General features: G+C 40.5%; 1 protein-coding gene across 1 annotated transcript in view; it reads right to left on the reverse strand.

The window, feature by feature from the left end:
- loaf (lost and found) overlaps positions 1-25,009 on the reverse strand; it is a 576,301-nt gene extending 551,292 nt beyond the window's left edge. The window contains exon 1 of the mRNA XM_071583128.1: positions 24,252-25,009. The gene's annotated coding sequence lies outside the window, so the exon portion shown is untranslated. The remainder of the gene's footprint in view (positions 1-24,251) is intronic.
- Positions 25,010-27,022: the final 2,013 nt, after the last annotated feature.

A 27,022-nucleotide genomic window follows, 5' to 3' on the forward strand; every position in this document is an offset into this window, starting at 1 on the left:
CGTAGGGTTGGAGGGGAGGAAAAGAGAGATGTGGGAGTGCATTTGTGAGAAGGGAGGGGCAGAGAGCTAAGTTCGGGGAGACCGGCGGAAAGTGGAGTGAAGAAGAGCAAGGGGAGTTCAAAAGAGTCATGACGGCCAGCGTGGATGGGACGAGGGGAGGGTCGAGGAGTAAGCAGACATCCAAGGGGGGAATGGAAGTGTGGAAAGAGGGGAGGAACAACGGTGAAAAATGGGGTTGGAAGGATGAATTAGAACTTTTTTTAGAATGAGAATAATATTGATTGTTGTGGGACTCATTGTTCCCCGAAGAACAAGGCTCTGCGTTCAGTAGAAATATAAAACGTGAGTGGGAAGAAAGACGACTTTTCGCGTCCCGTAAAATAAACACGAAAATGTCCTCATTTGAAAATGAGAGTGAATTAAATGGAGCGCAAAAAGAGGTGCACTTCTGAAGGAGCGTCGGACGCTTGGGCACGCTCACAGTGACTAGGAAAAAAAACATTTACGATGACTTTCTGAAAAGCTTCCCAGAGCTCCGGTTTCAGACGGAAGGCGTTTCAATCGAAAGCCCGAAATAATACATTCCAAATATTTTCTCTAAAGAGAGAACCGAAGGTCAGTATATTGCGGCTGATTGGAGAGTGTAAGGAAGCAATCTGTATGTCAATCCGAGTTATGGACCACTGAAAAACATTACGGAAGTTATTCCTGGGTTAGCAAGTTAGTGAAATATATTTATACATCCCACATTTCACCTATTTATGTTATAATTTCCTTTCAACAGCACGCCAGTATTTTATTGAGCAAAAAGAAAATGATTGAATAGAGAAACATTCCAATGATAATTGAATGAAAAAAACAACATAAGATGGAAAAAAACGAAAGAGTAGGAAATACTGCCAAAATGGAATAAGGAATTTAAAATATCACTTGACGAATTCACAGGAAACGAAACCTGCGTTAAAAACACTTTTTTAAATCTAAGTTAAGAATGTCGAAAGTTTTAAAAATGAATGGGCATTGGATAAAGTGGTTAACTGAAAGACGAATCCAACAAGAACAGAATACTTCCGCAAAAGATTATATACTCCGGATAAGCAAACCATGGGCACTAAACAAATAGGAAATAAACTCTTTTTCAATACTGAGTAGTTCATACGAATGACAGTGTATTCCTCTCAATGGATTACATTTAAAGCCCAATCTGGCAGGGTGGTTGTGATATCTAAACTTTTCCCACGCAAAAAATTGTCAATATTACCAATTCTTATAATAAAACCGGTGTCGAAGCAACATCCGATGATATTTTTCATTAATTAACATTGTTGGGACAAACACTACTTCCAAAATATTTGTTTATATATCAACAGTGCCAATATAAATACATGAGCAATAAATCTAGTTAATGTATTTCTTTCTTGGAAACACAAAACATATAGAACTCCATGAATTAGTCCTGACTTCATGACTATTCAGAAGTAATGGTCATTAATCAACACAATACGATATATACCATAATTTCAAAACGTTAGGTGAATGGCAATTGGAATCAAATTAGAAATATTTTTGTTTCATTCATTCGAATCTGCATGATTAGAGCTTACTATATCGTAGAATTTTTGACGTGCCATAAAACAAAAACGCACGGACCTTTTTAATGGCTGGCATTTATACTCTAAACCCACAAAACTAATCGACCTGAAGGTTTGTCACATTTGTGAGCCATTGCGTACTAAGTCCAACTCCTAACTAAAATTCCGAGTGAAGAGATTATTTCATTTCCTATAGAGCCACCCTGGAAGATCCGATACGCATAAAATCACACAAACCTGCTTTATTTTTAAGCCCTGTGTACGTTCAGACTCATTTCGGCAGTTAAAAACGGGGGTCCAATGTCCCGAACCCGAACGCTCTAGCTATTGTGGTAACATACCCCATTTTCGAAGTCTCAACTTAGCTCATTTAAACCTGGGATTACCCTACAAACATTACTAATAGTCGTGTTTGCTCTCAGAGAAATTCAAATTTTTCATTCAGTGTTCCGTATTAACAACATTAGTTTGTATATATTTTCCGTGAAAAATGTCCTCAACGAGTAAATGTTACTTATTTCATTGAAATAATTGATTTCAATTACAATTTGATGATACCATCGACTTTTAGTATTTTTATAATAATTTTTAGAAATTCGTGAGTACCATACAAAAAGAAGGTGAGAAAATGTTCAGACTTTCCTAAAAGTTTGGTCTCACGTGCGAGTAAAAGAACGCCGGTCACATTCAGTGACCTGGTGCCACGTTGAATCTGCCGCCAATCTTGTAGACCAGCCCATTTGGGCCGTGGTCGCCTAACTTTTACGTTTATGGTCGGCAATTTTGCCTGACAGCACACATAAACGGTGGGCGTCCGCGCACCGTCAGGCAAGTGGTTACAGATTTTTGGGTAGTTCTAGAAGCAACATGGTGCCAGCAGGGTCTGCACAGTTTTGGCCAGGTATTCTCCTAATGAAACCTCTCATTAGAATGTATTCGTAACACCGAAATGGTCCGATAGACATAAGACTTCAATAATCATGTAATATATTTCCTAAAAATCCATAACACTTATTCTCATCCATAACCATTCTCTCATCCCCCTTTTCACTTAAACTTACTTTGTAATGACAATCACAAAGTTATTAATCAATATAACAAATATATTTGCAAAATATTGACTATCCATTCGATCGCCTTTATATGTTAGATCAACTCACGTGGAAGATATTTTCATGTGAATCCATCGTAATTAATGTTGATGAAGTTCGAGCTATGTTGTTTCATCAAATTCAAAGTAAAATGTTTGGGGTGTTCCACTGAAACTTGCTCTCCTTGCTAATACAACGTAAACTTCAGGTATCATGAAGGGATTCCCGCGATAATATTTGCAATGAACACTTCAATGTAATCGACCAGCTCTGAGCATAGATTGTTACTATAGTGAATGATTTGGAGTTATAGGTATGGTACTGAAAAATCCATCACACTCGCCATGGAATCGATTCATTTACAGAAGCGTTGCGATTCGCCTCATATAATGCAGGAGCCTATTTAAAACTAGTGATATGACGACATTGACTGCAAGCCAACAAATACTTTTTGCAAATTCAAAAAATATAAAGTTAATTCAAACGCTAATTTTCGATTGACTCTCGTATTATAGGTGACTTACAAAGTATATAGTATTTACACACAGATAACTAGAATCAGATTGTAAAAATACTCTCCTCCAAAAATGGAAATAACCTGGAAAGCAAGTGAGGAAATTGAGTAACCAACCAGAACCTACAGACACTACACAGTTGAAGAACTAACCAGTTTTTAAAGATATTCCATCTCAAAAGATTAAGATAACCTCTTTGACAGCGGAACAGAAACTATTGTATCGTTGAATGGAATATTTTATCAAAAAATCTGTGATATACTCTTCCTCAGTAAGAATTTCGCTGCAATAAAATTCCGTTCGAGTCGACAAGTTTTTATTTTCTTTGTGTTGAAGTTTACCAAGCAGATCCAACAAAGCCTCCTCTGAGCAGATGAAAAATAACGGTTAGAAAAACGAGAAAGGTTCACATTGAAAGTTTGTTGGAGTAGAAGAGCACGAGATGAGAGTAACCGAAGAAGAGGAGCTTTAAGTGAAAACCTCTGAAGGGTAAAATGGCAAGAAAGTAAAGGAGAGGAATGAAAGAAGTCGAGGAGAAAGTTAACGGGACAATGGAGAATGAGAAGAGAAGAGGCAGGGCGTGGTGAGGAAAAGAAAATGTGGTGAGGAGAAAGAAGTGCCCTCTGGAACCTTCGATGTCGAAGCAACGATAATATGCGAACGGTGGACCGGAGGGAAGTAAAAAAGGATAGAGGTGTCTGGGCGGAGTGAAGTGTGGGAGAATGATCGAGGGGGATGATTGAAGAATTTATAGGAACCTGGAGTAAGTTAAATAAGTAAGGTACCCATAGGGAGAGTTTTGGGAGAGTTAGAGTGAAATGTCTGGGAAATTACGTTCATTCGAGGAAACCTATGATATGTGTTACGACCTAAGAAAACTTCCACGCTACAATATAAAATGCAGCTAAATGTATTAATAATACATTTAGTTGCATTAATTAATTAATAAACCCTATTCTTTAACTAATTAAATTACCACATCACCTCACGAATTTAGGCAGGTTAAGTACGGGGCAGAGGGAAAAAATACTGGCCGGAGGCGCCAGAATTTTGTTTTTGTTTAGTAATGCACCACACACTTTGACCGCAAACCAACGATTTGTCCCAATTTACGATTCAGGGTGTAAGCTCCAAGCTCAATTATTTCCAAATAGGTTTCAGGCCGTTTACTATTGATACATATAGTGCATTAATACTCTTTTACATGGTTGAAACTGCCTATCCCGATCCTTACATACATCCTACTAGAGTATCCCCACCCGAAAACACAAAGGCCCATCCTCTCAAACACATGTTTCCAGCATAGAGTTCGTAGGAGGAAGGTTTGACAAGAGACCTGTTTCATTCGTATTAAAGAAAAGAAATTAATTATTGCTGAGGGAATAAGAGTGAACGCTGAAATTAGTAGAAGAAGTCGATGGCCAACTTAAACTTACAAGAAAGACCACCATCAACGCGAGCCAACTCTTAGGGAAGAGCAACCTGCGTATTGATTCCCGCATCCAAAGCGCTTGAGACTCTTTAATTTTGCCGTCAACCTCCGTCCCTGCTCCCTTCCCCACCCACGACTTCCTGAATTTGGAAGAGTGGTCCCCTTTTGTCACTCCGGCTGCCGACTTCCGAGGGAGGAGAAAGGAAAAGTATCAAGGGTGAGAGGAGTTGAAGATGGAGGTGTGAGTGCGAGAGAAAGTAAAGCGAAGCCCTGCAAGGGAGGGTTAAGGTGACGGGGAAGCGCCAAAGGAGGTACGAAGAAAGAATAGTTGAGAAGACCTCGGAGAAAGAGAAGGTGGAAGGATGAGGAGAATAGAAGGAAAGTAGATGTTGAGCGAGGGCCGTAGCACGATGTCGACGGCCAAGGCGAAAAGTCGCTAACTCAATTCGCTCCGATGTTCAGTCGCTACATTTATTTTGCCCAAAAGTTTATGCAGGTTTCGCTCCACTTTTATTCTCAGGCAGTCCCAGGGGAGTATTGGGTCTCCAGCCGAGTCTCAGTGTCCTCTTACCTTCCACCCTTCCGCTTTACAGGTGACAAAATCCGGGTGAACATTCTTTTTAGGTAGTTAAAATTGGTGACTAATCTTAGCCTCGTGACTAAATGTATGCCTTGATGGAAATTACACTTTAGGCCTAAGTCGTAATTTAATGTCTTTGGAAGATCGAAAGGAACAAAAAGGAGAGTTAGAAAATTATCATAGCAAAATATTTGCATTTCCAGGTTTTTCTTGCAATGTAAAGTCGTCCGGTAACCCCATTCTCTATGAAAAATCATTCCCTACGTTAAGGTGAAACTTGTCTCACGTATATTTTAAGCTGATTGAAGATATTGCATAGGGTGCAATATATTACAGTTTAATATAATGATTATTTGTAAAGGCCTCTTAAATATTTTCTTGTCTTTTTCATTCCCGAGAAATCGACATCTTGAAGTTAACTTGTCGTCGCAGTTATGGCTGGATTTCCAGGAGCTTAAAACAAAATTAATCATAAGGAAATGATACTGGATAGTTTTTAAAGCCAAAGTAAAGTCTGGACTCGAAATAAAAAATTACGGTTCATAAAAATTCCTTTTTAACGATCGAGCAGGATAAATAAATATTCCAACATTTAAATAACTAATACTCTAAGCATGAAAATGAATACTAAAGCTCATAAAAAACTATGACAATATTGAAGGATATAGCTTAAATTACTCTTAAAATATTTTAAAGTAAGTAAAAATTGCTACTACAAGCAAACATTACTACTTTAAACATTATGAAAACTAAGCTTAAAGTGCTCAATAGAATTTCAAAATTAAGAAGGCTCATTTTTCAAAAACACTGTGATTCCAAAAGACACAATAAGCTTTTTGCTATTGGAAAATGTTATTATTTGGGGATAAACAGAAAAAATACATAGAATAAAGACATTGGAAACTTTTAAAAATACCATTTTTTGTACTAGTTGATATCTGAAAGTTTACCTGAAGAAAGTATAGTTTGAAGATAAATTTTCGCAACAGAACTTTGAGAAGTTCCCATACACCTGTTGTAGGGAAAACCCAATATTCACCCACTTCTATCTGATGCTTGTTACAAATTGTTTAGCAGACAGTGAATATAAAAGAAAGTTTTACCACCCATAGTAACAACTGATAATTTTAACTCCTTGACGAAAAAGCACTTCACGCACAAGAATGGCCAAAACTTGAAACTCGGTGAATAAACTTCCAGCCAGACCGTAAGGAAGGACGTAAATTCTATTCAAGTTCTTCAAATAAATTAAAAGATCCATCATAATGGGAAGCTTCAATATCTCGTTTCCAAAAGAAACATATGATGGTTTGCTTCATTTTTTACTTAAACTCCATAGGCGTAATAAACAGCAACTTTCTAGAGGAACTTGTGCGTTAAGTGATGGAAATAATAATGTAGACAGTCTCAATAATTAAATAAATAGGATGAATATTCTACCTTCCCTATAAATGTCCGTTTAATCCAGATTTTTATAAGCTAGTCGCCTGAAGACACTAATCAAAATACTCAAAATTTGGTCGAAATTTTGGTTTCAAATATCCCTCAATTTGAAACGATTGTACAGTTCAGAAAAAAAACTTTAGAAAATTTAATCGCGCAAGGATACAACATGACCTTCTACATTTTTGGAATCAACCGAAGAGGTCGGGCTTCTCTCACGCGCGCACACATTTTTCCTAGCGAACTCCAGTCATACAGAAACGGAACCTTTCACATTCTTCGACTGTGCGAATCACGAGGAAAGAGAGTTTATCGATAACGACCCGCAGGTCTGAACCAACGCTAGTACGACCGAAATTTCGCTGTTTCCTCCTAGGAAGGAGGGAGATGCGAGGGAGAGAGACGTGTGAGGCCAGCAGCAGGTATATAGGGAGCGAGACGAAGATTTGGCGATATCGAGCGATGAAATTTAATTAACCGACCCGCTTCAAGAGGGGGCACTGAAGGGGAGGGAGGGAGACCAATGATTTCTTGCTCCCTCCCCTCCTCCTGTTCATCTGTCAGGCACCGCTTCTTCCCGCGAGACATACGGCAAGAGGGGGGAAGGAGTGGGACGATGGGCGAGGATACGCTTACTGCACATCGAAGGATCAGCAACCAACATCAGACCTGCACCAGAGAGGACGATTAGACCGGTTGAGAGAAGCGAGAAACGAATTGCTAAAACGTTGCTTCAAAACGCTTGAGAGTGACACACTCTTGAAACCATGGTTGCTGTGTTCAATTATGTATGAAACTTGGCATGTGTTTATCTTTTATCATTATGTATATAAAATATTTTCACCAAGGGACGCCCGAGATAGCTATGCTACAAACGATGGTGGAAAAAAGTGTATGAATTCACGAGAAATTCACGGCTTGTACTGTTGGGAGTGGGAGAGTTTGACGTTTGAGATAATTTGCAGTACTTAAGATATTTGGGTGGCCATGAAACAATCTGGAACAGGAGGTGTGGGAAGAGAAGCCGTCGGAATAACCTTCATCTCGACCAATTCCTAATCCAATACAATTCATTGTGTGGTCCGCCGCGGGGGTTCGATACCGAGAAATATACAGGAAAAAGTGAGGCAAGGTTTGACTTGAATGTGTTGAAAAGAGTGCAATTTCACATCGCTACCTAGGATTATGAATTGATTATACAGCAGTAATGCTTTTTGCATAATATGACCATACGCATAAATCAAATTTGAAACAAATTTGACTGCCCCATAAATAACACAAATAGAGCCAAGCTATGCCAAAGCCTTTCAAAATACAATTGTGAAACCTTTTCGCATTTTTACTTAGGACGAGGAAAACATTCAAATTGCACATTTCCATAAAAGTCACGCTTTTTACCATTTAGTTACCAATTTTCCAACTCCCTGCTTCTTCTGGATTCCTACGCTTTTTATTCTAATAATTAGATTCAACACCAGAACAGACAGGTTAAAGGCCGTGTTTCCATTTAATAAAAGACTTCTACTACAATAGGAAAATATACAAAATGATACATATCAACAACCATTTTCAGTATTCTTACGAGATAATTTACATTGATATATGATATTCTCAATAGCTGTATTGTAAAGCATACCACAATCACTAACTTCCTACAGTGAAAAGTCTCAGAATCACATTATGAAAAACTCTTCTAATTCTATGAGTGAGTATTAGTAAATAACTACAACAACTGACAACTTATTTCCTGTAAGCAGGAAATAAGTTGCCTGGCTGGAAAGCAGTAATTCAATACAAGAAATGAAAATGAAGTAAACCTATGAAAAATGTTATATTTTTAAAAATATTTTTTAACTAAAAAAAGTAGAAATAGGTAAATAAATATCAGGGAAAATTGCAGCAGCAGTGAAGTGGGTAAGGATAATTATCTACAGAGAAGACAAAAATGAGAATGAGGAGGGGAAGTCGAATGGAGGTGGGATATCGATGGTATTGTGAATCTGCTATTGCTATGGTACGGAAACATGGTAGTTATATGATAAGGGTACAGGATTATGCTGTGAATGATGGATGCGAGTTCAATGTCTTCATCGGGAAACAAGTTCAAGCATTAGGTCTTCCATTGATTTGAACTGATTTCTGGGTAAATATTACATTTCGATCCTTGAACTTTAAATGCAAAAAACATAAAGAGTTCGGTAAGTTAAACATGCTATAGAGCTAATATGAGCCATAAACTAAAATATGGAAGCAAGTGATAGTCTAAGGAAGAAGACGAAAATATACATGACAATCCATACAAATGAGATAACCACCGCCACTGGCACATATTTAACGATGCTTCGATTATCAGTAAATGATTCGTATTTGTATCTCATTAGTTGCATCTGAGAATGTAAATCTATAGATATCCCCATATTTTAACACAGAAGATTAAAGTAATTTAATTAAAAGGAGTTTTTCCAGACAATGCTCTACGCAAAATCACAAATATTTGTGAACTCTCCAACTTAAGAACAAAATATAGTTTTTTACTAAACGTTTACATAGGATTGGCTGCATAGTATTTATCTGGATCAGAGTGTGAACAATTTGGCATTAATTTATATTTGTATTAGTTCTGATAGTCCCTCATATATAAGAAGTACACCACGTTTACAAAATATTAAGAAAAACTGCTATATTTTACATTGTAGAAGATAGTACTTCAAAATTTTCACAGGCAGAATAAAATCTGTTTGCTAATCATTTCAAAATTTTAGGAGAATGTAGCATGTATTTGAATGAAGAACGTGTTTACATGGCGGAACAAGTGGTAACGCTTGAATCAACACCAATCCCGGAATTTGGGCGTTTTCTTAAACGCTCCAAAAGACAGCATCACTACCGAATTCAAGCGCGACAAGCAATTTGAAACACAAGCAAAGGCATTTCAAATCAATAGATCATTCCCGGTGTAAATGCCCAAAATATCCTGTACTATAAATTAATATAAGACGGGGAAGTAATTGAAGTGCTGTCTTAAGAGATAATTCGGTTAGTCTTTTGCTCGCTACCATGCCATTGACAGAAATAGAAGTTTTCCAATTATTTAACTAAAAATATTTGCGACACATACAACGCATGTTCTTCTATATTAGTAGTTATTAGGGATGACGACCAACAGCTGAGGTCACTTGAGCCATTAGGGATAAATATATTTTATAGAATTTAAAAAGATTTGTATTTGTGGTTAATAATACAATGTGAGCATCTATGGTAAGCACAGAATTAAATAGTAGTATTAAGCACCTGTATCTCTGTGTTTATCTGGTGATGATTGTTGCCACCTCCTACCCAAGGGTGAGTGAATCTCCACTGACATACAGGGTTCGTCCGGAAAATAAGTGTACTGAGATCAGGAAAAAAAATTTATTACACTTTTACATATCTTAAGCTAATATTCCTGAAAATAGGACCCTTGTGAGTCGATACACTTGTTCCAGCGGCGTTCCCATTCCTGGAACGCTCCCGCGAAGGCATCATCGGGAACCTCTCGAAGACTCGTCGTCGACCTCTTCTCTGCCCTCCACGAACATCTTGTGCCACCGAAAGATCATGTTTCTGGACATGGCTGACTCCCCGTAAGCCTAGTTAATCATACCGACAGTTTCGGTAAACGATTTCCCAAGCTTTACCGCAAATTTGATGGAATAACGCTGCTCCAAAAACTTCGGCTTCGCGTTCCGTGACGTGGGTCGAGCGTGGAGGTTCGCGTTAACAGAGCTCCTCACTACACCACAGCTCAGAGCCGACTGCCTTTTTCAGCGTCGCTTGCCAACATACCCCCCTCCAATCGAAGCCCGTCAGAGCGGTGCTGGGCGCGCCTGGAGCGGCGCGCCCAGCCCAGGAGTCAGTACACTTATTTTCCGGACGAACCCCTGTATGGTGCTTGGAAAATTTGTTGGTCCCTAACATACCTGATTAAACATTCATCGGCATCCCAAGGTGTATGTGCAATTAGTAACGTTCGTCTTTGGAAAAAACTATTTACTCTTTCCTTTGAAATAACAGACAGGTAATTAACTTTTGCTTCCGTAAACCACTAATCCACCTACTTCCCTGATTTAATACCGACAACAAATGAATTATTAGAGTTGACTTACCCACATGACTACGTGATTCCAGCTCTTTTTGTCTTGAGACAAAATTCTAGGTATTATTTAGGTTTTTTAACTTCATTTCAGTCCATTTTAACCTTCATGCTTATCCTCCATAAATCATCGTACGACTTAAAATGCCCCACGATGCCCTAAATTTTGTTGAAACGACATCTGTCAACTTTGCGCTGGAACGAGTATATTGAAAAGCATTCGTTGAAGGTGAGGAAGTGTAAAACAGCTTGTGAAATCGGAGCGAGGGAACGGGAAAGAAGGCGAGGATTCGGTGTAAATCTACGGGGCGAGGTGTGCCAGGGTTTTAACGAGAGAAGGAGGTGAGGTGAAAAGAAAGCGGAGTGAGGGAGGTTGCGGGCAGAGGGATTGGTGACAGGAGAGAAAGACGCAGTGGAGACCGACGCTGAACTAGACGAAGATGGAAGAACAAGAGGAGGTGAAGAGAGGACGAGAGGAGAAATAACTATGGGCGGAAATCAAAGAGACGAACGGAGAGGGTGATTTAGGCAGAGGGGAGGGGCACGGAATTCTGAAAGGGTGGGATGGAGGAGATGAGGAGGATAATGAAGTGAGGCGTGGAGGAAGAGAAGCCGGGAGGGGAGTGGCACGAGCGCAGATGCTGGTAGTCAGAGAGAGAGAAAGAAAGAGAGCGGAGAGGGAGAGGAGAGAAGCAGAGGGCTGGAGCGGGGAAGTTGAGGGGAGGGGCAATTGCATCGCCGGAGGGTTGTTGAAAGGGGACGTGCGACGCTAAGGCAGGAGGGAGAAAGGGGAGTGTTTGAAGTGGTATAGGAGCGTTGGAGAGGCGGGCGGAGGGGAAGCCGGGGAGGGAGAGGGAGGACGGCTGCATCGAGATTACGTGGCGCAGAGGAAGGCTGGAGGAGGGGGAGTGCGATGAGGAAGGGGGAGGACCGGGGAGGGGGTGGCGTGAGTAGGGGAGGGGGCTGGAGTGGGGAGGTGGGGCGCCGGGCAGCATCCGTACACATACTACTCTCTCCCGTCTGCGGTAGTAAAACAACCGTACGTAGTATTCGACGGGAGACTGGGACCGCGCGCCCTGGTGCGCCGGCCGGCTCCCGCGGCGCCACCGTCGATCTTTCTCTCCCCCTCCCTCCACTCCTCCCTTAGCACTCCCTCGCCCGCCCCATCCACTCGAACACCCTTCCTCCTCATCCCTACTCCAACTCAGGAACACACAAACAGCCATACACAAGCTCGCGCTCATTGCAGTAAGAGAGGGGAGTCTGTTAAAGGGGGAAGAGAGAGATGAGAAATGCGTAACTTGACGTAAGATCGGGATGTACATGGTGAGGAAACAAAGATGTTATCTTATAGAAGAAATAGTATTTGCGGTTTTAGGTAGCATGCGTAAGGTTATATATAGTATACAAAATCTCTATTCCTTGGACACGCATAACTCTCTGGCTCGAGGCGGTATACGAACCAAAAACATTCGTATCCAGAATGGCACGTTATCAATCTAACACAGCCGACAACTTGTAAGAACTATCATTGAAATGATGAAATTCGTTCTTTGCCAAAATATAATAATGAAATATCATTATTGGGGCGAGATTGAAATAGATAGTCCCTTCTCCCATTTAACCCCTGAAAGTATATTATCCAAGTTTAAACAAACTAAAGGCATAAAAATTACAATATAATCACCAGTTCTACTCTTGGCTGTCAAGAATATTCCATCCATTGATTTGTTGAAAAAATGACTACACCATTTTCCGGCAGTAATTCTTACAATACCAATGAATCGTGTTTTTTTAGGTATAAGGATACAAATAAAAATTGCATATATTGAACAGAATTAAATATTAAGCCCATTAGCTAATGAATGCAACAAAAGTAGTCCTTAGCATATTTTTCCAAGAAAAACCTGAGAAAAGCCTACATGAAGATTGGTGGAGTACATACGGAATCCTCCCTTTATCCTGGTCTCTAAATCCTTCCTGTTACCCTCACCATTTCACTCAAAATGAAGGATGATGAGGGCTGTAGGAAAAGGAGAATGAGGGCTTTGGAGAGGGAGAAGAGGTAAATAAGACCGCGATGAGGGAAAGGGGTGCACCAGTAGAGAGAGCCAGTCGGGTGAATTTGGGAGGCGTCGAGCCACGTTCGGCGCGTGCTTTTAGGGCTGGCAAGGGCGGAGGGAGGGGGGTGGACCCCTATGTCCTTCTGGAGTCTGCAATCTCCGCCCCGTGCCCTCCTAACTAACTAAAGGATTTCATTTTGGGGAGACTGGAGAGGGGTCAAGTAAATGAATCCCCTTAATATTCCATTCGCCCCGCGTGCAATTATTCCCTCTCTCTTTCTCTTCCTCTCTCTGTAAGCCGGGTGCGTAATAGGCCTATCATATAGCTTTCCAGCACGTTATCAACTGCTGGTCGACTGATGTATGCCACCAGCATTTGTTCAAGACTGTTAAATTTCGATAAGGGTTGGTAATACCGTGGTGGACGCTTCTCTCACAAGACCGGAGGGTGCGGCACCCAATCGTGGCGATGAAGCAAATCAGATTTCTCATGATCGTAACGAATAGAAAATAAATGCTGAAGTGAAAAGTGACGCATCAAGGGAGAGCATGTATCTGAAATTTTACTAATGATGTCAGAATCCTTGAGAGGGAGTTAGTTCAGTGTTTTTAAGGAAAACATTGGAGTTTAAAGGGAACTGTTTAAAGAGGTTGGCGCTAAACAATTTGTAGTGACCCCACCCGGTAACCTTATAGGTCACCTTCTAAAAGATTCTTGACTTAGATTTTGTGTCACTATAACGTTTTTTTAGTGTGTTGTTCTCTGGAAAAATTCTATGTTTATTAAATTCAGACTTTTAGTTGGTGCACCTTGGCCTGAAAAAAATGTGGGCACTAAGATATCCAAATCAAGCATTATTTTTTTTTTAATTTCGTCTTCAGCTTTTCTAATTATCTATAAATCCAGTCAAGTTCATGAGTGTGGTAACAAAACTATAAATTTACACTTTCAATAAATATTCCATGAAACGAATATTTATTCATCTTCCTTAAACCAAGGCCTAGTAAAAAAAAATACTATTACGTTACACCAACCATCCAAAAATCTAGTTACTATAAATATAGGTTTTTAGACTTTGCATACTCTATTTTTTATATTTATAACATGATAAAAAAAATTTATAGCCATAGTTTTCTCAAAATTAAATTAGAAAATGCCTATTTCAATTGGGCAAGTCACCGTCAACAGATGGCTAGCTCAAATAGCCATCCTTATATCTGTATATTTAGTTATTAGAGTTTTTTAATATCGCTAAACTTCTCTTCTTAAGCTGCCCCTTAAACTTTTGTAATTTAGTAAAAAACTAGCAATTTCTATTCTTTGAACTCGTTGTGGAGTGCTCTTCCTATAGAGTCGTTGTAATTATTAATTATATGCATGGAAATCAATAGATATGCCAAATAAGATAAGCGCAGTATGTATACTAAATTATTTTGAAACTCCCAACAGGGACAAGGTAAAATGTTATTCATAGTTAATTAATAATTTGTAATTCTTCAAAATATTTAGGCGATGCGACTTGAAGGAGTTTAAAAACCCATTGATTTCACGAAATATCAAAAATTCATATTCCAACTTCATTCATTGCATCAGGTAGGTAATATTTGCCCCTGGAATTAATTAAAATATGAAATATTAATTTCGATGAAAGCTATTTTCTTACAAGGGTAGTATAAATGGCGGCCGCTTTGCATACCTGATAAGCCATACCCTATGTGCACGTACCAATATGTGCATATAAAGATAATTAAAAATTTGATAACGCGATATTTTATTCGAATTTTGAAGTTTTCTTTTAAAAAAATTTATCATTAATGCTTTAAAAAACGGATTACCAACTTTTCAGTTTTCCTTTTTTATTGGTGACGTTTTGGTATTTCAACTGGAATTTCTCAATTTTGAAACAAAGACATTTTATGGCAGTAACTCTACATGAACATCAGAATATGAAATATCCGCTTTAAAATGGTACGATATTCTGTATGCATGCGCAATAAGTAATATAAATGGATTGATGAACAATACTATGGTTTTCTGCTACATAAATTATTGTTTTCGATCATGGTAACAAGTGAACCCATTGTAATTCATTGAAAATGAGCTTAACTTTCACTAAAATCACAAATAAACAGACAAATAAATACGTTTATACATGTGTATATATATATGTATATAATGTAATATACATAATGTAATAATAAAATACAGCATTCCTATAATTGTGGGTCGCGGTAGTCCAGGGGGTAGAGCGTTGGACTACTGACCGGAGGGCCCGGGTTCGATTCCCGGGCAAGCCTCTCTGGTCACCAGTCGCTCCACCAAAGCTATGTGATTTTTCGGGTACCAGATCTTACTGGGAAACCATAACCGGCACAGGGAAAGGAACTGGCCCCACTACCCTGATGTATGAATTTCACACGCCGTCAGGCTTAATACTGGGTGAACTCTACCATCACCTAACAAACCGACCATCGGGTTAATGACTATGCTTATGGTTTTTAATGGCTAGACAAAATAAGAGTCGACTCGTTAAAATAACAGATAAATTAATAATACAAGTATCTTTGAGTGAAAAGTAGTTACAAGTATTGTATACTAATTGAATAAATACTCGCCTGCTTGTTTTTAAGAGGAGAGAATGAAAAATTCAAACAAACAAAAATGATGTCGCTGTCAATATATTTCAGTGGGGGTGAACTTAAAGTTAAGCAAGAAAGTTGGAGAGGGGGATTCAACAGGATTTGATGATTGAAGGGTAGGGAAGAAAAAATAGGATTATATTATTTCTGGTGAATGATTACAGAAAAAAGAGGGTCAAGAAAAATTTTTCTTCAAGTTTGGTGATGATGATGAAGTACCGGTGGAACATCTTACGATTGAAAAATTTGGAAATTAAAATTTCTCATTCAGCAGGATTCGAGTCCAGTTCCAGTTCGATACTCGTGAGACGGTATTATAAATTATAGATAACCCATCTGTTTTCCCAGGGATCCTAGTCACATCCCAGAGCAAGGATCGTTTTTTCCCAATCCTAGGTTCAGAGACTCGCTGGCTCTACATTTCCTTACTCTTTCCAGCTACCTTCACCTCACGATAGTTTCGGAGCAGATAACGGAAGCGCCGACTTTGCAATCTTACCTGCAAATTGCTATGGCTTCGAAGCCGTAGTCGCATTTTAAATTAACTACCTGGTACATTCCAGATATTAAAAACAATAAAAAAGCTGTCATTTTAAAGCACTGAACGGCATGATACCATTTTTCCTATTAACTAAGCATTTACTGATTAATCGAGTATTTCCAACACATGCAGCATTGGAAGATTCACTAAGAGCATATAGCAGATTTCACTAAACAAATTAATAATATAAATTTATTCAAAAATTCGTGGAAATTCGCCATAAAAGGTTCATGTTGGCTGAACGGAATTCGAAATTTGATAGAGCAAATGCTGGGGTAACTGCTATGGCAAGTTGACCCATATCCCTCCTCCAAGAAATTTTAGGTGGGTGATACGGCTGGAAGATTCAAGTTTAAATCTTGATAAAGTCAAATGCCTTTTTTTCGGCGGACTTGCAAACATAATACGTACACCAATGAAAGAAACTGCTTGCAATGTGAGGTGAACTCATATTTTTCGTAGTATTTTCTTTGGAATTATGTTAAAGAATTTAGAAAGTAGTTTTTACGGAAGTGTCTTAATATTTTACTAGTTAATACAATACACATAATTTCGGAAGCGGATGAGCACTGCAGGAATGATTTTCATGGTCTACAGGGCACCACCGGTGTGCCTCCTCGGACACCCATAAGCTAACTTTATTTGAGATCGGGATTCCTGGGACTGGGAAATCCGAGTTTCCACATCCTTGCATGCCTAACAGGATAATATGCGGACGAAGATGAACGTAACGCCCTCGTTGGAGATGCTGTACCGACCTCTTTAGTTATCAGGTCGACGCATTGCCTGCCAGACAATCTCGGCCACAAAATGATAACCTCAAATGGAGAAAAAAATGAGGATGACTTGCGATGAGAAATTTGTTGTAGGCCTCGACCTTATAGCTGTATTGAAGTCCCTTACTTTGTTATGAGATAGAAGGGTACTGATAAAATTCCTCTACGTACCATTTTACTCCCGCTAACTCTATTTGCACACTGATCCCTTTTACGCGATGATTTTCCTGCGAGCAATATAAATTACGTAACTGGGGCAAGTGATTTAAATATTTTATAAGTGACATAGTTTCAGGCGTAACATGGTAGATATCCTTCATGGTGAAAGAAGACACTTTGCTTTTCCACAGGTGCCAAAGATGTTACGCTGTAACGAAACCTACGTGGTAATGAAAAAAATCTATCCGGAAGATCAAAGTGTCTTCTTTCATAATTATTTTGTTAGTACAAATAATCTCTCAAAAAACCATATACCCAAAAAATATTAATTTAATTAAGATTTGACTTAATCAAAAAAAAGTTTCATATTTATTCTAAGAAACAAATGTCTACGAGGAGTGGCATATCATCCAAAAGTCTTTTTTTGGTTTCAGATCCAACTGCCAAATGTAAGTTTTTAATCTGATACCTCGCTATAAGGTGCGTCATCTTCATAATCAAAGAGGCATTTTCTTCGCCCGAATGTCATCTAACTGAAGTTCGGTGTCCGAAGATAAACCTGCTAACCAGTGAACAATAATATTATAATATTGCACCCCAGTAATAGTAAAGTACTGAGCTCTTCATGAGGTCTAGATGTAAGCGTTATCCTACTCGACGGAAAGCACCACGTTATTTCCTTAAAAAAAAGAGACCGGATTTTTCGAATCCTGGAGCCCCTCAGGTGGTGCTGGGACCTCGTTTCATAGAACGTTAAACTCTCGCCCAAACAGATTTAATCAAGTCAAATAACGTTCTCGGGAATATTCACGTAATGAATGATGCGCTCAGAGATTCATATAGCCATCATCTCGCCGTTCCTGTCCCATTAAAAGCGATGCGTACATTTGTAATAAAAATATTTACACAACACCAGCGCTCTACTTCCCACGTCGCTTCTTAAATTTTACGCCGCATTATATTAATCTCAAAAAGTGATTTACGGCTGTGAGTAATTGCACCGAGCACGTCGCATTCCTCTCGCCCTCCCCTCGATATGAATATGCGTTTGTGTGTGTGTGCGCGCGTGTGAGAGTAAACGCCTTTTTTTTCCTCTCGTGTGGCGACCTCCGCCTCATTTTTCACTCATCAAACGCGGCGCCCGCGCACCAGCTGTCCTCTCCTCTGCCACGCGATCCCTCGGATCCCCTTCCCCTACCACAAAACACTCCCTTTATCCTCCCATTTCTCCTTCCCTCCACCCACATTCTGACCCCATTTTCCTATCTATGGGCTCCCGGCGTTATCCACAGCATCAGATCATATAAATGTTCTTCGATGACGGTTTCATTAGGGTGCCTCGGTGAAGCTATCAATATGAATGACAGTTATGTGCTTCGGTTGTCAACCAAATGGTAGAAAGTCTTGCATTATCTCTATCTCTGCGAATTCCTAAAAGGTGATGCCAAGGAATGTCACTCGCCTGAAAAATAGTTCAACATAGCACTCTTACATCGCATTTTCCAATTAACCCCCTTTCATTTCTGACTACATCCGAATAGCCTTTATTTATCCTTCCCTGCTCCTGGAATCCCCGGGATGAGCATAGCATTTTCTCGTCTACCATTCTGTCTTGTAGATTTCACTCCCTAACAAATAATCCACACATCCATCACTCCCCTGTGCTCATATAATTGTTTTACAATTGGGAAAACGGGGAAATTAAAGTTTTGCATTGATGTCTTCTGTTTTCTGTCAAGAAGAGTACTACTCTCTCCAGACAAATTGGAATGTTATTTTATTTCGTCCGGGATGGACACACTCTTCCCAGCCTCAGCCAAATATGCATTTTAAAATCCTTAAATTCAAATATATCCTCCTTGCTAATACTGAATTTCCAATACAAATTAGGATGAAAGAAATATCAATAGCTGAAATTCCAACATGATTTCCAACAAGTATTGGTTTTATTCATTAGTATTTACGTGAAATATAAGTGAAATCATCTTAATCGAAATGGAAACTACCTAATGTAAAGCTAATGGTAGAAAGATGAGTAAACTATATTTCTTTGTGTAGAGATATTAAGAAAAATATTACAATGTGTCAGACAGGCAAAAAAGTATCACCTAATGGAATATAATCATTGCATTTGGTCTCTAGACTAAATAAACTTCCCAGTATTATCACAATATCTATTTTAAGCCTAAAATTTAATGTAAATTACCTATTTCAACTCATTATTCTTAAATGCAGTTCATTAAAATATGTTTTGCAATTATTGAAACTACGTCAAATAATGGAACTCTCATGTAATGCGATATCGCATTTTAGTACGTATATAGGTAACCATTTCTACGAGGTTTGTTGGCCAATTATAAACTTAACTTCTCAAAGTTTACGCATTATAAAAGTAATTCATAAATATTTAATACCTGGAAGGCATAGACTGAGCCGATTAGAAAGGAAAACGGGACGATATTTATAAGTGTTACATACCACATATTTTATGCGTAACTGTGGAACGATGAATGAATATGAAACTGCCGACGGCATCGATTTTCTAAACATAAAATCACCATCTGAATGAACAGTAATAAAATAATAACATAAAATTTGAATGATGAAAATGTCACAGAACTAATTAAATGTGAATAATAAAGTCAAATTAAAAATACATTGAATAGAGTTAATTTTTATGGACGGAAAATACATAAACATCTTCTATGCCCAAAAGATATCGGAAAATCTCAATGGAAATTGTTCGAACGCGCTTGACATTCGTGACACACTTTATGATTCCCTTTAGATTTAACAGACAGGATTACAGCTCTTGAGAGCGAGCGTTTCACAGGTACCAAAATATAAAGCAGTAAAGACAGACTTAAGTCTCACCATAACCGGCAGAGGTGAGACATTTATTCTGAAAATTTTAAATCACGGAGCCATCTTCATCACGCAACCACTTCATCTCTCAGGTGATTTGTTTAACGCTCTCATTTTTCTTCTTCTCCTTTCTGCCTTACTCATTATCTAAATTCCTATTTTGACATTGTAATATTTTCAAACGGAAAAAATTGGTTTATTAATCCGTACACCACTTTCATTTTGCACAATCTCTGAATTTACTTCAAAATGATTAATTGTATTCTTATTTGAACTGGAAAGTAAATGTGGCTTAAATCAAGCCAAAACAAGTGTTGAGGATATAAATAAGTATACCTTGAACAAAATCTGCACCACCGTCCCTGTCCAGCTGCCATGCAACCGTCGTCCTACCCCTCTCTCTCTCCACTTAGTTCCTCACCAAACTTCCCCCGTCCTCACCTTCAGGCCTACGCCTTCTCTCTCCCAGCATCTCCAGCATAAATCTCGCTCGTTCATCACTTCCGAAAATAAGAATTCTCACGGAGTGACTCGCCCTCCCTGTCTCCCCTCCGACTCCCAGGGTCCTTCCTCTGAAACCTCCCCGTTTCACCCTTCTACCACCTTTCTCCCTTCCCTTCCTTCCCTTTCCTATATATCTCCTTCTCTCTCCTCCTGCGAGGAGAAGGGCCTGCCTGCCTTTCTTCATTAGCCCACCCTTTCCCTCAAGGAGGAGAGCTTCCATCTTAAGAGGATTAAGGGCCCCACGTCGATCTAAAATGCTACGTAAAACGCCATAATAATTCATCGCCGCGGAAAACACGTCGCAAGGAGTAAAGCGGGTGGGGATTTTCCGGAGAGACATGTTTTCGATCACTTCAGGCTTCGGCAAAAATAAATTTCTCCCTGTCCCCATCCGCCACCATTCCTCCGGTACCCCAGAATTATTCCGCTCATTAAGCCTCTTAAGCGAGATTATCGGAAAACGGACGACATCTGCAGATCCTTAACATCGATTTCCCTTGAGTTTTAAAATGATTCCAAAACAATATTATCCATTTAGTGGAAGGACCTTTCGGACTGATAGACCAAAGAACCGGTGGTGGCGCTAAGCGCTAGAATGGAAACGGAGAATGAACTCCTTATTTCTCCCCAGAATCACTATCATTCTAGTTTTAACTGAGGTTCACTAATATACCTCTTACCTCAATAAAGCTTCGTAAAATAAGGTTTGGCGTATTTTATGCCCGTTTCAATGTTCATTTGGTAAGCGTAGATTGGAGGATTTAGAGATGTGGGTTTGGAGAAGAATCTAAAAAGTAAAATGGTCAGAAAGGAAAACAAACGAACAAGTACTTGACACTGTTTGGGAGGAGAGAAAATCGTTTAAAGAAATTTTCAAATCCATATATTTAAATTATTCATTCAGTGAGGTATTCACAGAGGCTTTTTGTCTAAAGAAGATGCAAGTGACTCTTAATGAAACAAAAACGTTTTTCAAATGGATGAAAATAAACTATGATGTTTAGCCTACGACTCAGCCAGGGAAACTAGAAAAAAAATTAATGTGAAATAATTATCTCATACCGGTTACATTATATACTCATAAACGGTAACTTTAGTAACTACAAGAAAAATTATAGTATTACACCATATATATCGGAATTGATATCTTACGAATAATTATCTTAAGTTTACTGGTATTAATTAAAATTGCAATGCATATTCTTTTCACTTTTTAGCGCCCCCTGTTTAAACTAGCATTTCAGAATATACCATCTCTTTACCTGATTAGAGGTCGAAGTTCGTTGACCAAAACCATTACAGCTAGTTCAAGATAGATATTTGAAATAAACCGTGCTCCTGGAATATATATATATATATATATATATATATATATATATATATATATATATATATATATAGCATTTATGCGTCTCATAAAACTATGTGATGCATTGCAATACGCACTCCAATGAAGAAGAAACCTATCATTCACGAAACGAGGTCGGCAAATTTTGTCAACTCCTCTGTTCAATAATAACATCTCCCGAGAGTTCACATAAAGGTTGATGAACCACCCGTTTCCGTTTTCACTACCCCCTGTCCCGAAAACAAGGGTATATGAGTGGGAGCAGTGGAACAGAAAGAGTGCACGCAACAACGACTTCAATATGCTATTTAATTTCCCTCACGCGAAAAATAAATATTCACGCATGCGTATTTACGCAACGAGGATATTTTTCCATAGAGGATTCCCTTCCATCCCTCCTCAATATTCTCCATCAATCCTCTCAACTCTCCTTATTTTTCACTTTTTGCAGTCGTGCATTCATTAACACAGAGCACGAGATATCGCCCAGATTATGAGCGAGTGAGAATGAGATACTGGAGGAAGGAGGACGGGGCAGGCTCTTAGTGAGGAAAGGGAGGAGGAGAAAAAGAATAAATTCGGTGATTAATCACCCCTTCTACAGGAGACGGAGGGGTGCGACGAAAGAGGTAGAGGTATGAGGGCGTGGAGGGTGGTGCTAGGAAGGTCTGCGGTCGGTTACGGAAGAGAGAGGGGGGAATTCAGTAGGGGGTGTATGTGCACGTCGAGTAGGATCTTAGAAGGATGGGAAATGGGTGAAAGAAAGGGGCACGTCGGCCGTGGGAGGCTGGTAACTCCTTTCCGACTGAGGGAGAAAGGAATATCCAAGAGTTCCAAGATGACGAAGCAGAAAGAAAGAGAAGGGCGGTGGAGGCAGGACGTAAAGGGTAACGGTTAGGGGACTGAGGAGTTTTCCTGGCGGGAGGTATAGCGTGGAAGGTCTGGACATGTAGACAGGCGGAAAAGATAAAGTGATGAACGGCTTTATTAGAGAAAAACAGACCGCTCGCTTCCCTTACACATTTTTATCCAAATTTTGGGAATAATTAAAACAATATAAGAGCAATATATCATAAATATTGGAGGTTCCATTAAAAATTCACCACATTCAACGAAGAAAGACACCTAAAAGAGCAGACGTAAAGTAGTAGCTGAGATGAGGATCGATTGAATCGGAAATTAAAAGTTGGAAAATATCCAAGAGGCGTGTTTTTTTCCCCAAGAAAAACTTCCTAGGGCTCCAGGTCAATAACCCATGCAAGAAAACACCATTGAATGGAAGAGGGAATACAAAATATGAATAAAAAGGTTATTTGGCAAGATATAAAAAAAATACTTAATGGAAATTGCATTGCACATATTCATTCTTCATGATGTGTATACCTTATTCTGAATGGTAAAAAATGTGCAGGGGTAATGGCACTGGAAATAGCCGTGGATGGGGGAAAACAAATAGGTATAAAAACTTTTAGATATAAATAGCGGTCATCTCGTATTCTCCAATGTCCACCACAAAAACGACAGCGGACTCGACATCAAGGAGAAAACGTGTGGGGCAGAATCGGCGCAGAAAGGGCCACGGCGCAACTAACATCTAGTCAACGGCCTGTTAAGAAAAAAATATTTCCGGTACGCCTCCGTCGTGTTCCAAGCAGGGTCTAAATAAAGGAGGATGGATGCGATAGAAAGAGAGAAAGGACCTGATGATGAGAAAGAATGGGAAAAGAGGGAAGGTATAAGACTCGGAACACGAAAGCGCGGGAAGTAAGTGGGGAGAAGGGGTGACAGAGCGGGTGAGCTAGGGAGTGAAACGTCGAAAGCGGCGGAGGCAGCGAAGCTATTCCCCGGAGAAATTACTCAAGAGGCGGTCGTAATTTCGAACCACGCTTTGGAACGCTACAGACGACGGGGGTCGGAAGAGGGACGCGGAATGGATAGGGGACACGGGGAAGGATGAGGAGCAGACGGCGAAAAGACGTCCGAAAATGGGGACGCGAGCTTTTAGAGGTTGTAGAGAAAAAGAAGGGGAGAGGGGGTGGCGGGAACTGGGATGGATGGAACCAAGGCTTCGACGGGGCGGGAAGACAAGAGTGCGTCGGAGAATGAGTGAGAGAGGAGAGAGAAAGTGAGAGGGAAAGAGAAATGAGGAAAACAAAAGAGACTCACGAAGCGCTCCCCTACGCGAGGGAGATGAATAACGCCACATTCATATCGCAGCGGGACAGCAAAGCAGGAGAGGAACGTCAAATAAGATGTGAGTGGACTAAAACGCGTATTTGAAACACGCTTGCTCACGAGAGTGTTCTAGGATAATTTGGGAAGGAATAACCCTTTTACGAGCAAATGGAAACAACAGTCAAAGGATATTGCAACCCTGCACTTATGATACGAACCGAATAGAATAACATAAACGCACGGAAATAAAAAGCCACATCTGCTCATTTATTTCTGAAATACCTATCAGCCGAAGGAAGAAAGCAAATGTAGTTCTCGTGGAGGAGAGAACTAACATGCAAATCCCCCACATACCGTGCAGTAGATTGGTGAAGGAATTCAAGAGTTAAACTCACCTTTAGGGAAGGATCCGTAAACGCCGCACCCTCTAGACGGAATACATCTGTAACCACGACGCGCCACGAGACGACCTACATGAGAGAGGTAGCGAAAGTTCTGCCGGAGATGAAAGGCGATGGATGGAGTAAGGCCCGTCCTCTTCTCCAACGGACCACGGCGAGAGCCGGCGTCACCGGTAGTTAATTCGGATCGCTCCCAAGAAAGCGAAAAACGCGAGGTGGAAACGGAAGCCTTCCTCCCTCGAAACGATACCCTCGTCAACTAAGGAGACCCATTCCAGGATCCAGCGCCGGCCATGTGACGGAAGGAAACCTGCACCCAAAGAGTCCTGATTCGCTTTCGAGGGTAATGAGACACGTTGTGTGGGAGGTGAAGAGGAATCAGTCAGGATTCCGAGCACAACTCACAGGCACATGCACTTAGACACGGTGGCAAAATGGAACACGGAAGGGAGCAGAGCACTCGTCCTGCAGGAACCACGTCGTCCTTCGCCGCCTCTCTCTCTCTCCTCGACCCCATTTATCCCCCAACCGAGCTGAGGGATAAAGAGTCGTGCGGGAAAGGGGTCTGCAATGGCGGGTCCCCCTTTCGACCGCGAAAAATCATACGGGGTCGAGAGGGAGATTGGGGAAGAAGAGGAGGAGAAGCGAGAGAGACGCGTGAACCGATCCTTTCACCCTCTTTCTTCCTGAGTCTAGAACTCCCCGTGATTTTTGGAAAAAATAAAACTCAGCCTTATCGACAACCTTCCCAATACTCCTCTCTCGTTCGAATGAGACCTTCCGACCACATCCTCTCGTGCCGGCACTATCGATCGGCGGCGTCACCAGCGCCGCGCCGCGGCTGCTCCGCACCGGCATCGAAACGCGCATGCGCCGAAATCAAAATGGCAGTATCAAATCTCCCCCCCTTCTCTGATCCACCCCCCCACTTACTCATCCCCATCCCTCTCTCTTCACAGGCTGCTACCTCACTCTAACCTCACCCCCTCGCCTCTCTTAATATCCTCCCCAACTCACCCCACTCCCTCTCTCGCACCCTTTCCCCATCCTCCGCCCCTTTTTACCATCCCCACCCTCCTGAAAGCTCTACCCTCACCGTACTCTTCCCTTCAGACTACTACCTCGCGTCACCCCCCGCCCATTTTATTCCCTTCGTCTTTACCGCCACCAATGTGCGCCTCCCCACACCCCCAATAATAACTCCTCCTTCATCTTCCACGCAACAAAAACCTCGCTTAGCGCCCTCGACTCCTACAACGCCCTTTCTTTCCCTCTCTGTTTCATTCTCCCCCCCATTACGCGAGTCTTAAAACCAATTGAGGTTCTCCCTCAAGAAACACTCACGCACGTGAGGCCACCGGGCGGGTGAGGAAGACGGTGAGAGAGGATCCGTTTGGCTACGATTATCAGATTTTTTCCCGTCGCAATGAAGAACACCTATCGAGGAGTCGTCCTCTGCTCACAGGAGGAATGTGGCCAAAATGGGTTAGAGATAGGGAAGGGGGAGGTGAGGGAAGGGGAGGAGAAATATTGACGCCCGTAGTAGAACGCACAACTGGCTTTCCCTTATTCCACCCTCCAAATATTCCTTCTCATTCCTCCGACCGCAGGAGAAAATTTTGAAGGCTTTGTCTGTCGTGGCGGGTAAATCCATTTAAGGCGGGGAGAGAGTGCCAGCGGGAAATAGAGGGAGAAGGTGCCCTTCGAATATTCTCGTGAATTTTAATAATAATAACAACCAGGGAGGCGCAAGATCAAGTTGCTTTGATTATGTTCGCAATCGTGTAAAAACCTGACCTCTCCTGATAAGGCCTCCCCCCACTGTCTCGCGTACAGGAGCGACCTTTTACTTCCGGCCTCTCTCCCAACGTTTCCTTGGCCCTTCCTGGGTCATCACTCCTTTCGCCGACACGCCCTTTCCTACACAATCCTAACTTCTCCATCCCTCTCTTATTAAAAACCCTTTACTAAATTTTACTGTTCTTGCTTATAATATCTTATCATTTACTTTCTATCTCTCCCTCTCTGTCCCTCAGTCTGTGACTCCTATTATGCTCGTTGGCCCCGCTTCCAAGCCACTACTACCGTTTATTCATATCCCTCACCATAAGCAAAGAAAAATCAACAATTACTGACGAACTTTGAAAGTACCGCCGCGAAGGAATGCGCCAGGTGTATGTTTAGGGTTCCAGCAATTTGAGAAGACTAGCTTTCGTCCTGAGTAGTATTTTGATTACAAATATTTAGTTGAGCAAATAATATTTTTACTTGGCACACAACGTTACACCTCTCCTTAAAATGTAAAAAAAAAAGAATTGAAGGGATCAGCTAACTTTGAGAAAACACATACAAAGGTGTGATTAAACCTTTTTCCATGAATACTACTGCAAATATTGGTTAATGAAAAGAGGGAAAGAAAACATTATTTGTTTCCATTTTCCCTTATGTTTATTCGCAGAAGCACTACTAAAACATTCTCATAATAGTTTTCTCTAGATAATTATATGTGGTAAAGTTATCTAGACCAATTTAACTTCCATTGAAACCACTACATGCTCAGGTAGTAATTTTATTCTCGGTCACCAACTAATCTATTTTTTGCTGCGATTAGTTTTCATTACAGCAGCAATACGGTAGTGAAGCGTATAAAGTTTAATTAATATTTGATTCGTAAAATTAATTTAAGGAGTATCGACAGTCAGGGCCTCACCGTATCCGACACCGTATCCGTCACCGACAGGACAGTCAGGTTCTCACCGTATCTT

The sequence above is a fragment of the Hetaerina americana genome, unplaced genomic scaffold (genome assembly GCF_022747635.1).
Source record: "Hetaerina americana unplaced genomic scaffold, ioHetAmer1.1.p SCAF_129, whole genome shotgun sequence".
In the NCBI taxonomy this organism is placed as follows: Eukaryota; Metazoa; Arthropoda; class Insecta; order Odonata; family Calopterygidae; genus Hetaerina; species Hetaerina americana.